The sequence below is a fragment of the Heterocephalus glaber genome, unplaced genomic scaffold (genome assembly GCF_053883595.1).
Source record: "Heterocephalus glaber isolate CG9 unplaced genomic scaffold, H.glaber_assembly_v1.0 deba00001472, whole genome shotgun sequence".
Lineage (NCBI taxonomy): Eukaryota > Metazoa > Chordata > Mammalia > Rodentia > Bathyergidae > Heterocephalus > Heterocephalus glaber.
Window position 1 is genome coordinate 24,178,243 of NW_028258315.1, and position 17,145 is coordinate 24,195,387.

Consider the following 17,145-nt stretch of genomic DNA (forward strand, 5'->3'; position numbering starts at 1 on the left):
CATGCACTAAACTAAAATCAAAATGGATTAAAGATCTAAATATTAAAATAGAAACTCTGAATCAGTTGGAACAGAAGTTAGGTAGAACCCTTGAAGACATCGGTGTGGGAAAAGATTTTATGAACAAAACCTCAGTTGCCTGTGAACTAGCACAAACAATCAACAAGTGAGATCTCTTCTTATTAAAAGGCTACTGCACAGCAAGAGAAACCACCAGCAGTGTGAAGAGACAACCCACAATGTGGGAAAAAATCTTCACCTGCTCTTCCTCAGACAAAGATCTACTATCTCGAATCTATAAAGAACTTAAAAAGATCAGACCTCCCCAATTTAAAGACCCAATCCAAAAATGGGCATCTGAAATGAACAGACATTTCTCACACAAAGAAGTAGAAATAGCAAATAAATACATGAAAAAATGTTCAACATCACTGGTCATTTGAGAGATGCAAATGAAAACAATGCTGAGATTCCACTTCACTCCAGAAAAAATGGCTGCTATCATGAAATCAACCAATAACAAATGCTGGTGGGGCTGTGGGGAAAGAGGAACCCTGCTCCACTGCTGGTGGGAGCGTAGACTGGTGCAAGCACTGCGGAAATCAGTATGGAGATACCTCAAAGAAGTAGGACTGGAAGTCCCATTTGACCCCACTATTCCACTGCTGGAGATCTTCCCCAAAGAATTAAAAGAATCATACCACAGTGATATATGTGCACCCATGTTCATAGCAGCACAGTTTGTAATAGCTAAAACTTGGAAACAGCCCAAATGCCCATCAACTGGAGACTGGATAAAGAAAATGTGGTTTTTTAATAAAATGGAGTACTACTCAGACATAAAAAATGAGAAATTAGAGACATTTATTGCTAAGTGGATGCACATTGAGGTGATACTCTTAAGTGAAGTAAATAGGACACACATGTATAAATACCAAATAGTTTCTCTGGTGTGAGAACCTGAAAGTGTAAATAAGGACTAAAATGCATAATAAGTAATGTGAAATAGGAAGAAAAAGGGCAAAGGGGAAGGAAGTGGGAGAGCTAGGGGAAAGGATAGAAGGGAATGGGATTAATATGAGAAAATGGAAAAATAGGAACAAAATCTTTTTAAATAGGGAGGACTGGAGGGGTTGAAGGGAGGCCTGGGCAAGGGTGAAAAGTAAGAACCATCAGAGACTATGTAAAGGTGCGAATTTCCAATGATGAATGTCATTATATTGTATACCTAAAATGTACCATTGATTAGAATGAATAATCAATAATGTAAAACAGGAAGAAAAGGTCCAAAGGGGTAGGGGTAGTGGGAGGGGCAGGGGAAAGGAAAGAAGGGAAAGGAAAAATGATGAGAAATGGAAAAAATGGAAATAAAGTCTCTGTAAATAGGGAAGGGTGGAGGGTATGAAGGGCGCGCTAGGAATGGGGAAAAAATAAGAACCAAGATGCATTATGTAAAGGTACAGTTCCCAATGAGAAATGTAATTGTGTTGTTACCTACAATGTACCAATGAAAGAATTTAATAATAATAAAAAAGAAAGCAAAAAAGAAGAAAAATGAGTCAGGTACTTTTCTGTCTTGAAAGGAATTCCTTCAGGCTGATCTGCATGTCATTATATGACTCTTGGTCTTGGATGAATTCCTTGTTTTCTAACACAAAGACATTTTCCAGGCTCCTCATACATTTCCTGTTCTCAGACTGAAACTTTTTACAGGAAATAATTCTCAAAAATCACACTTTGGACTCTGAACGCTCACTGCTTCTGGATCTTATGCTTCTAGACCTTTGCAGTGGAAGAATTAGAAGAAAAAGTAATTTTTAGGAAAATAGCATAAATTCTATTTCCAATTTAAATTTAAAGTGGGGTAATTTCAGAAGTTTCTTGGCTTTTATATTCTTATGTACTTTTCTTGTGTTAAACATCTGTGTTCCCAATCAATATACTGTTTTGCTTTATTATAACATGCTTAGCTAACATAGAAATAAAATCTAATTTTATTGCTAACATAAATCGCTGCCTTCCCCAGACAGACTATAATTCTCTCTGCCGAGGTTAAAGACAGTGGGCATAGGGGTGTGATGCCCTCCTCCCCAGTTCACTCGCTGGGTTCCCCTACATTTCCCCCTTTCCTCCTGTTGCTGTCCCCCACCACCATGCTTGTCTCCGGCCAGGAACCTGTTTGTCCAGGCCTCTTCCCTCCTCCCCTCTAACCTCCCCAATCTTCCCTCCTGAGGGTGTTATGAAAGTTTGCAAGGTCTCAACTAACAACTGCCCCCCATGTTGGTTCCCTGGGGCTTGGAGGAAAGGAACATGGAAAAGGAGTTCCTCAGCTCCAGGGACCAGTCTGTCCTCTTCTCATTTGGTTCCTGTCACCTGGATAGGAACCCTGGCTGGTAGGATGCCAGCTGCTGCTAATATCTGCAGCTCTGGAAGGAAGAGGTCCAAGTCTCAGAGCTATTTTCCCCCTGTACTGTGGCCTGACCAGAAGGAGTGCATTGTTTATCAGGTATTAAGGAAGATGAGGATGAAATCTGACCAAGCAAGTCTGAGGCAGGAGGAACACCTGGCACCTGTTTCTCTTATTGGGAGGTTGTCCTCATGCTGAAGGATCCTATGCTGCCTGTCACTTTGGATGTGCCTGGGAAGCTGTAACCACCTGGTATCAGCTCTTTGTCATCAGCTCATTGCTATGGAGATGTAAATGCCCCATCTCCCTTGCTTCTTCCTGTTTGGGACACCTCTTAGGCAAGACACCCACAGTGTCACCCAAGACCCACAGTCTTCCAAGGTTCCTAAGAATTTAACAGGACCTTATTTGATATCCCATACAGATTCTACTTTTTCTCCTCTCTGCCCATTTTTCCTACAAATCTTTTGTACAGGACTTCTCGTCTTAGAGTCCCATGTAGAAACCACCAATTTATGTCAGATTCTTTAGAAACAGACCCTAAGAAGAAGAGTCCTGTAAGAAAGATGCTAGGTGTCAGGAAATTGGACTACAGCAAAATGGTAAAGGGAACCTAGGGGACACAGGTGTGAAGAAGGAAACTGTGAGGACACTGAACAGACCACTCTTAACAGAAAGATAGGAGCAAAAAGTGCCTTTTAATGCCAGTGGCTCAGTAAGTGACTCCTGTCAGTCTCAAGAGCCCCGGATAGAAGTTTGTGCTTCTTTATATACCTCTTTTTACATTTATGAAGCTTAATTCCACTAGAGTTTCCCTGGGAATATAGCAAGCAGGATTTACACAAAACAAAGCATCGGAGAGGAAGAGAGCAGAGTTCTGCCAGGACTTTCTGAGTCCATTGCTCTCCTGTGACAGATTACAGAAGTTGTCATGGCTACTCAGGTACATTCTACAAAGAGTATACTTACCTAGTTAACCCATAGTTGCCTAATAACACAGTTAACCCATAGTTGCCCAATTCCATACAGAAGAGTGGTCTCTTCTCTCATTCTTCCCTTTGAGACTCTGATTGAAGAGCCTTGCTTTTTATAACAACTTTTATCATTTACATCATATTTTGTCTATGATTATATAATCATATATGTCATCAATGTCTTATGATTATATAATCTTTTAAAGATTGATATCTTTTATCCCATAAGACCCTAGAAGCTATTTTTTGATCTATGGTGGTTTTTATCATGAAGGTGAAGGCTCGCATTGTCTTAGATAAAAAACATGGGATGATCGAGTAGATCCCCATAATGGCAATAAATTTTTTCATCATGGTTTTAAAACTTATTGGAAACAAGAACCATTTTTTGAACATTGTTTTTCTGGATTTTATTTTATTTTTAGTTCTGGATTGGTATATGGGCTAATTTCTGTATTTTCTTGGTGATTTTTTTTTTTTATCACCCATCCTTGATCATCTGTCTGTAGGCAATAATTGGTCAAATTGAATTTCTTGTAAACTCTTTTTTAGCTAGCAGGCAATCTAATGTTAATCTATTTAAATATATTGTATTTTGAATCTTTGTCTTTTGTTTAGCTAAGAGATTTAGTGCATAAGCAGTTTTATTGGTTATGATTTTTAGCACAGTTTTTAGCCTAATTATTTTACTTAGCATGTAAATGGGAGTCTGATGTACCCACATTATATCTTTGGCCCAAGTGGTATATATTGGATTGTCTTTTGGTGACCATTTGTCATCTTGTTTTTTTAAATCTAGACACAGTTAAAAGTTTAAACTCCAGAGTGGTCCCTGTCTCTGGATTAAAGGAGAGGGGTATCCTTCCCTCTATTTTTTTTTTTCCACAAAATGTTTTGTTCCAGAAATGTAACAGTTTGTGTTGCTGGGCAATGCTCCTGCCAAATGTCTCAAAATGTTTTGTGACTATTTGAACTATGTGACCTCTCAAGAATGTTTTGTAACTCTGCCCCCTTGTTTCTGTGCATGCTTGGCCACTATGCCTTTCAGGAACTTTCTGTAACTCCATCCTCTTGCTTCTGTGAGCATGCTCACATAGTATGTGTTTCAGGAATGTTCTGTAACTTTGTCCCTCTGCTTCAGTGAGCATGCTTGCCTACCCTGTAGATTCCCTGTATAAGGAGGATCTCATTTCTGGTAGTGTGCTCAGACTTCAGAGTATGAACTCCTCTGACCCTGCCAGCATAAAAAAGGTTTTTCTCCACTTCTTCAAGTGACCATTGGATTCTCTGAGTCTTCAAATTTCAATAGCCGTGACTCAGAGCTGTAACACTGAGCTGTAACACTCAGCTGTGGCTCAGAGCTGTGGCTTTTGGCTGTGACCCTGAGCTGTTACACTTGGCTATGGCACTGAGCTGTTCCACTTTCCCACAACAGTTAGGTTTCTCTATCTCAGTTATAATAAGTATGAAAAAGCAACACAGTCATTATAGAGCTCTCTGTGTGGCTGATATACAAGCAGGGGTCACAGTTATTAGTCATCTCTGTGAGCATTGTCTTTGTCCTTGTTGTTTTTGGCATGGAATAGATAAGGATTTCTAATATAAGCAGCTAATGGTAAAATATCTTAACCACAGAAAGAAGGTGAGAGCTAGCAAACACCATTTGTTGTATTTCCGATTGCCCAGGGCAGTCCCAGGGAGGGCTACAGCAAAAAGCAAGGTTAATGACCCAAGTACAATTAAAAACAAAGGGTGGCACTTCATTCAGACAGTTCTAAAGGAAGGTGTCTGCCCATGAATGGTATTCTCATGCTTCTGCTGTGCATAGATTTGTTAGCCTCCAGTGTGACTAGAGCAGGGCTGTTGTCTCAGCAATGTTCCTGAGGTCACAGCTGGCATCCTCTGGCCCGATGAGCATCCCTTCTGGGTCAGGATGATTTGTTGTCTTTTTTTTTAATCCACCTATGGTGAATCTACATAGGGATCTCTTCTATTTGGACTGCCATGGAGGTGGTCAGAATGACTGTTAGTGCACCCTTTTATTTAGGCTTAAGATTTTCTTGAGGCTAGTCTTTGTCTAGACTGAGTCACCTGGAGCAAAGGGGTGGAGAGGTCTAGAAATGTTAAAGAGGACCCTCTGTAGCACCTGGGAGACCACCTTCTGTAACCTTTTTTTTTAGCTTAATCACCAGATTTTCTAGAGAAGTTTCCCCTAAAGTTCCTATAGGGTAGGTTGGTCCCCTTAAGACAAGAGGTGACCTCGTAAATAAAAGCTTATAGGGAGAATATCCTTTTAGTTTTGTGGGGGATACATCTTGTCCAGAAGAGGACAATGGGTTAAGATGTGAACCCAAGTAACCCCTGCCTCCTATCAGAGTTCTTCTAACCTTGTCTTTAGGGTTCTATTTATCTTTTTTATTTTTCCAAATTTCTGAGGCTGACAGGTGGAATGTAAATTTCAATTAATTTCCAATGTCTTCGGCACCCCTTGAACTATTGTACCCACAAAAGCAGGACCATTGTCTGGTTTTATGTTCAGAGGAAGTCCATAGCAGGGAACAGTTTTCTGTGTCAGTCCCCATATTACTTCTTGGGCTTTCTCAGCCAGACAAGAGAAAGATTTTTTAGTTGAAGTAGGTACAAACCATAACGAAGAGGTATCAGAAGCTTCTACACTTGTGCGCCTGTGCAGCTCCTCTCTGGGAGGCTACATTTGGATAACTCTTGAGAAGTTGACCTAGATGTCCTCAAAAGCTATCACCCCTGTTTTAGAACACTTTATGAATTTCTGGTATCTTCTTAGGGTTGTGCTGGGCACAGATGACACTGTGTTGGACAACTTGGATCGTCAGGGTTGTCATCTGAGGAACATATATGTAATGGCTGAGCAGTGTCTTTAATTTTTTTTTTTCTAAATGGTGGTCTCATGTCTAGCTTTTACTAATTGAGGCCCCATGTGGTAGATTTGGCTGTCTGGAAACTTGCATCATCTGTCTTTTATTGGTTCCCCCTTTTTTGGCCACCTATTGGAGGTCATCTGATGAATACACCAGTTTTTAAAAAAAATTTCTTTCCCAAGAGATCAAGGGAAGGAGTATATTATTTGACTTTAAACTGTGACCTTGGCCTCATGGTTGGCTCTGTCATTGTCTATCTGTTCCTTAAATCTTTTTTGATGTCCCTTGCAGTGGACAACTCCGTGGGGGCCCATAGAGCTTCCAAGAGCCGAAGTATGTTTTGGGGGTACTTAATCTTTTTGTCCCCTGTTATAAGTAATCTTTTTTCACTGTAGAGAGCTCTATGTACATGTAAGGTCAGGAACATGTATCTCGAGACTGTGTAGACATTTAGTCTCTTTGTTTTCTAACTCCAATGCACAAGTTAGGGCAATGAGTTTAGCCCTCTGAGCTGAAGTTCCTTAAGGTAGTGGTTGGGACTCTACAACCTCTGTTAGAGTCACAACCTCATAGTTGGCCCTATGTTTCCCAGTCTTGTCTATGTGGCTACTTCGGTCTACAAAGAACTTTAATTTAGCCTTTGGACAGGTTGGTCTTACAGATCTGGCCAGCTGGAGTAAACATATTCTATGGGCTCTTTATAATCACGTAGTAGCCCATCAATCTGGGGAAGAAGGGTGGCTAGGTTCAGGTTGTTTGATTCTACCCTGATTTGAGGGTTTTTGCAGAGCAAACTTTGGTAGTGGGTCTGATGTGAATTGGTGAGCCAGTGGTCACTTTTACCATTCATAAAGGTGACTATAGTGTTTGAGACTTGGGCTCAGAAGTCTTGGCCTAAAGTCAGTTTGTCAGCCTCTCCTGTCAAGAGAGCAGTTGAGGTCAGAGCCTTCAGGCAGGGAGGCCGCTCTTGTCTAGTTGCTTGGGCAAATAGGTTACCAGTCTTTCTCAGAAACCAAGGGGTTGGACTAGTACTCTTACTGTGGTCTTCTTTTGTTCAGTCACATAGAGGGTGAAAGGCTTGTTTAGGTCAGAGAGACCTAGTACTGGAGCTTCCTAAAGCTTTTCTTTGAGAGCCTTGAAAGCAGTTTGTTGTTTTTTTCTTTTTTAATGTTAGGGGCTCTCCCCCTCCACCTCTTTGTGGCTTTATGGAGGGGCTTAGCTAGGATGGAGCAGTTGAGAATCCGTATCTTATAAAAGTCTGATGTTCTCAAGAATTCTCCCAATTGTCTTTGAGTCTTGGGTTTTATTTTAATTGGGGATTGGTCTATTGCCAGGCCAGGTGAATTGTCTTTTGTTCACATCTGGGGCCAATTTTGAATTAAGTCCAAATCCCCCTTGCATGCCATCTGAATTGGCCAGTCATGGAGCCTCTGTTTTCTTTCCGAGGAACAGTTAGGGCCAGGATCAGTCACAGAGGTGGCAGTTCAAAGTGCATTTTTGTGTTTCTAAAATCAATTTTGGCCCTAACTTGGCCAACAAATCCTTTCCTAAAAGTGGAACTGGCATGTATGAGAACTGATGGGCACATTATGGTCCCCTATTTCACAAACCTGTGGCTGGCAAAAGGCTTATGCCTTTGTCTTGATGTCAGTTATCTTATGGCTGAGAGGTCCAGTGGAGAATGTCACAACCAAGTGAATTTTTCCAGTTTCAATTTGATCTAGGGAGTTTCAGCCTGATGAGACCTTGTAGAAGAAGTGGGGGACACAGTAGGCACCAGGAATTTGGGTACTAACCAGAGGTCAGACCAGATGTGTGATGGAGGTAGAATGGGGCCTCTGAGGCTGCATCTGGCATGGGAGCTGTCTCAGAGCCAGCAGGGCCTGATTCTGGAGGTGTGAAGGTCCTGGAGCTAGGGCTGGCATCTTTTTCCCAGAAGGGGGAGATTGGTTCGGGAGCAGGAGGCTTAACACATTTAAGACCAAATTATTGAGATTTCTCTCAAAAATGGGTGGAGTGTTGGCAGGCCTTTGCCTGTTTGGATGGGTCATTGTGGAGACCAGAACTTTGGAAAGGGGTTCCTTCAGCCAAGACAGTGGAAAAAGAACTAGCTGTAACCCTAAGTCCATATAAGGGAACTAATCTGGGTGTCTGGGGCTTTCTGTCACAGCCTGATAACTTGTCATACTTTCTGGACTAATGTTTTAAAAAATAAGCCTGTGGGAGCCATTCAATCTGAAAGGATGGCCACTCTGTCTCATAAAAGGTCTGGAGTAAGTTTCTGACCATAATCTCCAGTAAATCCCTTCTTAAAGTAGGGTTATTTTTGGATCATGATCACTAGGGGAATGTTTTTATTATGGTTCCTGCCCAAAGTTTTCCCTCCCACAGAAATGAACAACAAACAAGACATCAACTGCTTTGTCCATCACCAGCCAGTCTCCTGGTGGAGATATTTCAGGCTTCTCTTAGCATAGGTAGACCAGTGATTTTGGCTGTTACCACAGTGCAGTGCTGACCTAAGCTGTATGAGAATGGCCCTGGAACTGCAATTTGGGACTCCACACTTGCTTCTGTGCACCCCAACTGGAGTCAGGAATGTGATCTCTGTCTCATTCACACATAAGCACTCACAGATTCAACCAAACAAATACTCCCATCTGCCAGTAGCAGTGGCCAAACCTGCCTTCTGTCAACCTAAAGAATTCCAGTTTCACTGCACTCCAGTACCTAGTAGGGGAACACAGAAGGTGATCAGGCCTATTTTGAAGACTATTCCTTGGATCTCCTTCTCAAACCAGGGCCCCTCTACCTTACCGTGATTCAGATATCTGCCAAATACCATTTGGTCCTCTCCATGTGAGCTGTTCTCAGGCAGGCAGCTGGGATGTCTTGGCTGGTCACATGGGGAGATTCCCACAGGACAGGAAATACTCTGTTGGCACATGCTCAGCAGGAGCTTGTCACCCTGCCAGTTGAGCTCTCCTGCTGTGCCCATGGGAGAGGCACTCAGCCACAAGTGGCTGTATCAGTCCTCTGAACTTCCTGGCCAATGCACCAAATGAAGCAGGAAACTGTGAGGACCCCAGACAGACCACTCTTAACACAAAGATAGGTACGAAAAGTGGCTTTTAATGCTGGCGGCTCAGCAAGCAACTCCTGTCAGTCTCAAGAGCCCTGAATAGAAGTTTGTGCTTCTTTACATACCCCTTTTTACATCTATGAAGTTTAATTCCATTGGAGTTTCCCTAGAAATATAGCAAGCAGGATTTACACAAAGCGGGGTTGGGGGGTGGGCAAAGAGTTCTGGAAGGACTTTCTGAGCCCATTGCACTCTTTTGGTGATAGATTACAGAAGTTGTCATAGCTGCTTAGAGCATAGTTACCTAGTTAACTCATAGTTGACCAATTCCATACAGAGGGGTGGTCTCCTCAGGTGGAGTATGAGTGTATGGTTACTAAATGAAATTGAACGATTTCTTCTTTTTGATAGAACTAACTTCTAGATTGATTTCATTCTACACATATGTTTACATATAGATAGCTAAAGTGAGGATTGTCTCAGACCAAACCTAACTTATTTTCATTGGTAATGCTTAGTAAAATCCATGAATAACTGGTGTATGGAGGGGTCCAGTGGGGTCGAACTCACCAGGAACCATTTCAAAAGTGACTGAAGACCTTCTAAGAATGAAGTAAATTACACAAACTTCCCCAGAGAGATGATAGAGGCAGGGGCCCAATTTCAGTATCAGTGATTTAGTAATAGTGGCACAATAATTAAAGAAGAGAAGCACTTAATGGAAGAGTAAAAGTAAGGATGTTGATTAGCCCCTGGAGCTCATGAAGAGAGAAGAGCTGGCAGGTAAAAACTGTAGAGTGGTTTTACCAAACCTCTTCAAGGCACTGAAGATAAGGCAGTTCTTCCTGGAAACTCATTCAGTGAATCAGAAACACACATTTGGAAGTCATCAGCACTTCAACTTAGTTTACCACTATATTAGTCATCTTTCTACTGTTGAGAAAAATACTTGACATACACAAGTATGAAAGGTACAAAGGTTTATCTTGGCTCATGGTTTCAGAGGTTTCAGTCCATGGTCAGCTGGCTCTAAGGCAGAAATATCATGGTTGAAGGGCATAATGGAGCAAAGCTGCTCACCTCATGGCAGGCAGGAAACAAAGAGACATGAAAGACCCAGAGTGAAGGAGGTTGGGGACAGGATATATACTTCAAAGGCACTTCTCCAGTGATGCATCTTTTCCAACAAGGCCCCACCTCTTAATAGTCCATTCGGCTCATGAACTCATCACCAGAAAAATCCACTGATGAGGTTGTCCCTCTTGGAATAAAATCACCTCTCTACATCCCATGCCAGAACTCTGCTACAATGGAGATCAAACACTCAATTTGTAAGTTTTTGGGTGATACTTCATATTCAAACCATAGCAACCAGATAGTATTGCCTATACTGGAGGCTCTAAGAAGCACAGTACAGCCTCAGAACAGCAGAACTTTCAGTGACCAGCTGTGTTTGTTACTCTTTCAGACAAGATTAAGAGACTTTAGCTGACTTGGGCTGTTTCCCAGGTCTGGGGGAAGGACACTAGCAATGTAGTCATAAAGTCCTGCTTTTGAAAATTTGTAAAAGTAAGCTATTCTAGCCACAATTGTTTGAAGTCACAATCTCCATTAGGTTGGACACAATCTCCATTAGGTTGTGATGGAGAGGTTGGGTGCAATTTTTGATAAGGTTAAAGGAAATCTAAGTGGGAATGGATTTAGTTTGGGTTAAAATGAGATATATGTATATGGTTTGAGCCAATAATGAGTATGGTTCAACTGTTACTAGCTACTTCAGTATAGGAATAGCTTCCTGGAGTAATTAATCTATTGTGCCTGCTTGTGTGTTTAATAGAATTTTCAAATAATGAAAAGAATGAATCAAGTGAGCACATTAGAAATGATTTTAAATTTCTTATTGACTTCACACAAAATACTGAAATTACAATGATAACATAAAACTCATAAGTCATTAGACATATCTGAGCCTTGGTGGAGGATGAAGGTTTGGTAGAAGTGGGCTATGGCTTAAGTCACCAAAATGCAGGTTTCCCCCGTCAATGCAACTCATTTCCCTTAATGTCTCACCTCTTTCCCCCAGATCGGTGTTGCCTGGGTGTGACAGTTGTTAAAGGTTTCACAATGCCTGTCATTGTTTTTTGAACATCACTCAAAAACTTCCTATCTTAATAAAATAGCTCTCTAGTTTTTTCCTTAAACAATTAACTCCCCATATCATGTAGATTATGTCTATAAAAATTCATGTTAAAAACAACTACATGAAAAATGTCATGCTAGAGGCTGTGGTTGTGCTTGAAAGTGAATTGTTGGCAAGAGAAATCATAGAAAAAGGGGACAGTGTGTGTAGAAGACGGCAAAGAAACAGAAGAGAACGTTACTCAGAATTGGGGCATTTCTGATTACACATGTGCTCAAGTCAGGAAGTGAGATGGCTGGATCCTCTATAAGGACAAGATCCTTTCTGACCATGCAATGAAGGAGCGGGAAAGCTCCCTTGCCCTTAGTTAGAACACCTCTAAGGTAAGACATACACTTGGAGAGGAGAACTTCCCTATGAGACTGATCTAGACTTTCATGGGCAGCCTACCTTCATGTGACTTCCTTCCCTTATGATTCTGTACTCTGATGGTGAAATAGCAGCTAGTGAAGTATCCATGCCAGAAGAGACTCCTGACTACTGTGGCACTATGGCCTGGAGTAAAGCCTGAAGTTCACTGTGGATGCAGTTGATAAAAGACCCAGCAAATAAGACAATAAATTGCTTTGTGCATGTTTTTGGAAGTCAGTTGAAATTCAAATCTTGATTCATATTTATATTGAGTTTGTATCATAGGATTCTGGCTGTAGTTAATTTCTTGCCTATAACACACATAACATGACTTTGAACAAATCACTTAATCTCCTGGCTGTGAGGTAATATGAATATTATTTATTAGTTCAAAACATTGCTGTGAAGATTGAATATATGTGTATATAAGTTTTTGACTCCTAGTAGGTATTCCTCATACATGTAGCATACATTTTTAAGGGTGCTATAGGAAGAGATCACAGGCCCAGACACTTGGGTCAGATGACCTGAGGTTGAATCTCAGCTTTGCTGCTAACTGTTGTGACCCTTCATGAGCTACTTATCTATTCTGTAATTCTATAGAAAAGGCTTACAGCTCTTACTACTCCAAAACATTAGTTCCTTCTTCTTGGAAAAAACTTCTTCTCTGCCTGCAAGGCTATTGTAAATGCTGAATGTTGTGATCAGGATCCATAGGCTCTTGCACCTGCCTAATTACTAAGAGTCAGGGAAGGGGGAAAGTAAGGAATATCTTGAAATGACCAGTTCTATCATGGCTCTGATGAAATAATGTCCTATCAATCTTTAATGCACAACTGTGAGCCAAACCAACACCCAGTGTGCTCACACTTGAGATCAACACAGAGCATGCTCCCTCTGGGCTTCCTCCCCAGCGTACTGTCAGATGCATGAGGAAGTTCCCAGTATGTTGTCATCTAGACCTACACAGCCATATGTAAGCTTCTACAGGTCTTTCTAGCACCCATGTTGTCATATATGGGCTTAATAACCTTAAATGTACTGTAATACAGGTCCATGAGATTCTAACGAGCTGTCACATGGACAGCACACTAACCATCATCACCATGCTGCCATGTGGACTTGCTACCCTGAATAAATTGCAATATAAACACGCAAACTTTTCATCTTCATTCAGTAGGGCAAATCAACATCATAACCTGACTCAACCTCTTCCCTCTCTCATACGCATTCTTATCTCTTTTCCTTCATTGGCAGAAATGTATCTCTTAATTTCAGAAAGATAGTAGTCACAAAACAATGTGGGGAAATATCTTTGTGTGTGTGTTGGATTTCAGAGAAGACAACAGATATTTAATAAACTTGATCGTAGTAAAGAGAATACAATTGTATCTTGAACTTTAGATTTCATTGTGTAGTCCACAGCTTTGTACAAAGTGTTTACAGCCAAAGGTAGAATCATTTCAGTTAGCTGATTCAATTTTATATCACTCCTTATTTACACAGTAGACATTTTAATGATATACTTAATAATAAACACCTTGTACTTGAGACAAGCATTATGGATCCTTTCAGCTGTGCACCACAACAGGAAAATTGGTGGGTTTTACCTGTAAGTTAGTGACAACTATTTTTTCTTTTCTTTTGGGAGTAAAGAGTATTCATACAATGGAGAAATATCTATTTTGAAATGCCTTAATTTGGTTTAATAAGTATTGATTTTACTGAGAAAACATAGGCCTTCTGTCTGAAAGAGAAAAGTCATATTTCTGGTTTTATATTTTCTTTCTGTGGGTTCAAAAAACTCCTACATCTGAGCCTTGCTGTGTCCTCCAAGCCCTCAATTCATCTCCTTTCCTTGCTGTTCCATAGCCCTACTCCCACTGTTTCTGCCTCCCTGGAATGGTCCTCTTCTCTGTAAGGTCACTCTGCTTTACCTCATTTCACTATCTGCTATATTTCCATCTCTCTTTCTAAACCAAACTTTGTGAAAACATTTCTTTTTCTTTCTCTACTTCTTCATTTTTATTTTCTCACTGACACATTCTGTTGCTATAACAATATTCTCGAGACCAGATAACTGGTAGAGAATACAGGTTTATTTGGGTTCTGGTGCTGGAGATTGGGAAATCTAAGAGCTTGGCACCAGCATCTGGTGAGGGCCTTAATGCCGTATCATAATATGTATGGTGAAGGGCATCATGTGCCAAGACAGATCAAGCTTGCCAGCTCCATTCTCTCATCTTCTCCTTCCCTCCCTCTTTTCCCTCCTTCTCACTGAGCTACACCCAGGTCCTCTGTTCCTCTACTTATAAAGTCATTAATGTCATCATAGGGTCTCTTCCCTTAAGATCTCATCCAATTGCAATGATCTCTACAAGGCTCCACCTCCACATAACAGCAACATGTGAATTTGAGGATTATAGTTCCAATACATGAACTTTTAGGGGATACCATTGAGCCATAGCACTCACTGACAGAAGTGATTTGTATCACATTCCTCTACTAACTGTGCCATGAAGAAGTCACTAATGAACTAATCAGAAAATGACCAGGTTTCTTTCCTGACCTCATTTAACTGAATTTCACTACACACACTTGTCATTGTTGATTAGTTGTCTTAACAGGTCATGCTCATGAGTTTCCACAAGAATTTTACAGTCTTATTTTTTTACTCTTATATGTCTGACCCTTTCATCTCTGGTATGTGTGGGCATCTCTTGCTCTGCCCACCTCTTAATCCTTGGCCCCTGTTTTGGCTTGGTGCTTTTCCATTCATATGCTGTTGTGGATCAATCCAGCCCATATTCAGGTCTTTAGAACCAAATTTCTGTATCTCTCCCCTATATCTTGTCTTCAGTCTAGTTCCTTTCTGCAAGCTTCAGACTCATGATCTGGCCCTTTATTAAGTATGCATTTATGGATTGTGTCCCCCTTCCCAGCTAGCCCCAGTATACATGAGTGTGAATTCACTTGTATTCATGATCTTTGCAAGTGGTCAAACTAAAATGAAGGTATTAGAGTGGGCCATAATCCAATATGATTAGTGATCTTAGGAAAAGAGGAAATTTGGACATCAAGACAGACAATATAGCAGGAAGATGACATGAGAACTCTGAGGGAAGGCACTGCTCAAATCTAGGGTCACTGGAGACATAGAACAGATTCTTCATCTGGTCCTTAAAGGAAACCACACCTGTGAACACTTTGGTTTCTATAGCTGTGAGGCATGAAATTGTTTAAACCACACAGTTTGTTGCAATTTGTTAGAATAGAAAGCTAATACACATGCCCACCTGATTATGCTGTAACCACTAGCATGATATGTCCCAAAGTCAGATTGTTATCTTTTCCCTGAAAGGACTCAACATTCTGCATTCTATGGTTTAGTTGCTATCTGGTCTCTTAAATCAGAGACCAAGGACTCCTTGAATCCTTATCTCTTGGGCATCTATTTAACCAGATGCCACAATCTCCTCATTTTACCTTGTAGACATTCTTCATCTCTCCTCCTTTTCCCAGGTCCTCCTGACCTAACTCAGTTTTCACTACTGCTGAATAGACCACTGGGCAAGTGACCATTTAGCTATGCTTCTTCATTCTGGAATGAGACCAGAGTGTTCCTTCTAAAAAACCCTACCTGTCCATGTATATGTTGCTATGAACCTTACTTTATTGTGTGGAAGAAACACCACAAACTACCTAACATGGCACAAAAGATCTTCATACTTTGGCCATGCCCACTTCCCTGACCTCATCTTCTGTACTCTCCTAGCTGATATGAAGACAGGTGGTATTCTCTTTAGAACCCATTGTATTTCTTGGTTTATATTTTTGTACCAACTGGGCTCTGGTGTGGGAATTCTTTTCTTTTTTTTTTTTTTTGACTAATTTTGCTTTTATTCACCCAAACGCAGGCACAAGCAATCAGGGTTACACAAGATTCATCTGGTTTCCAGTATCCATTAGCACATCCTCTGGTAAACGACTTAACCTCAGCCATCTTAGCTTTTCCCTAATATGCAGTCACCCCTGTGTGCAGCCTTTCTCCTTTGTGCTCACAGAGGAGGCCAATTAGGTCTTGATTCTCCTCTGGTCCTTGACAACCCCATACATCATATTTTACATTTTGAAGCAATTTATAGCATATGAAATCTTTCTATACACGATCCTCCCAATTGTCCTGGTCAGTATTAACAACCCTATTAACATCCCTACTTCCCTATTTCACATTGGTGGCAACTGGCTCAAGCTCAGATAGCCACTGAATGACAGAACCAAGACTCAGACACAGGGAGCAGAGTGAAGTGGGTGTCATTAAGGTCCTTCCAAATCCAGGTAGTGAAGATCAACAACCAGTGAATGAGCTCACTTTGTGTGGGAATTCTTACCATAAGGTTACTCATTAAACATTTATCTTAGGCATTACTTGCTGGAGGAGGTCTCCCCCATTTCTCTCTGCTGGGGATGGGATTCCTTCATCTGGTCTCCTATAATAATGCCCTGCAAGTCCCTCTACTATTGTACCTAAAACAATGCACAGTTATTATGTCTGTCCTCCATAATAAAGAGGAAATAATGACTGCGTCCAGTATTCCACATGTCCAGATTTGAGACTGTAATAAGATCTCAATAATTGTTGAGTTTGTTCAAGCTTGACTCTCTGCAACGTCACCCTGATTTATCACTCTGAACTGTTGCCTAGTACATTCTCTCTATATGAAAGGACTTGCTGGCTGTAATCTCTGTTCTGCACGTTACAGATTAGCATGGCAAGCAACCTACAACATGGTCCTGGGCCTACAAACCTGCTGTGGCACACCAACACTTACAAATGATCACTCTAAAAAAGCACTAATCTGTTTTGAGTTTTAAACTTGCCATACAATTTAACCAGTTGGATCCTAGTTGGATCTCAGAAGAGAACAATGATAGGCTCATACTGGCTAATTTAGGGGCTCTGTTAACAGAGACACTTTACACAAGATCAGGCTTGGGATAGGAAAATGACAAAGAATTCTGGAGAACATCAGAGTTAGCAAGAGAAAAAAAGGCCTAACGGACAAGGGAAAAAAGCTACTAGAGCACGTGAGGGCTGGGCTGTGAACTGCAGTGAGGCTCATAGCTAGATACACTTTGTCTTTGCTTTCCTGTCTCCAGCATACACCTAAGGAAAGCCAATGGACAGAGAAGTATGGAATATGATCCACGCAGCTCAGCTCCTGGGGTCTGGG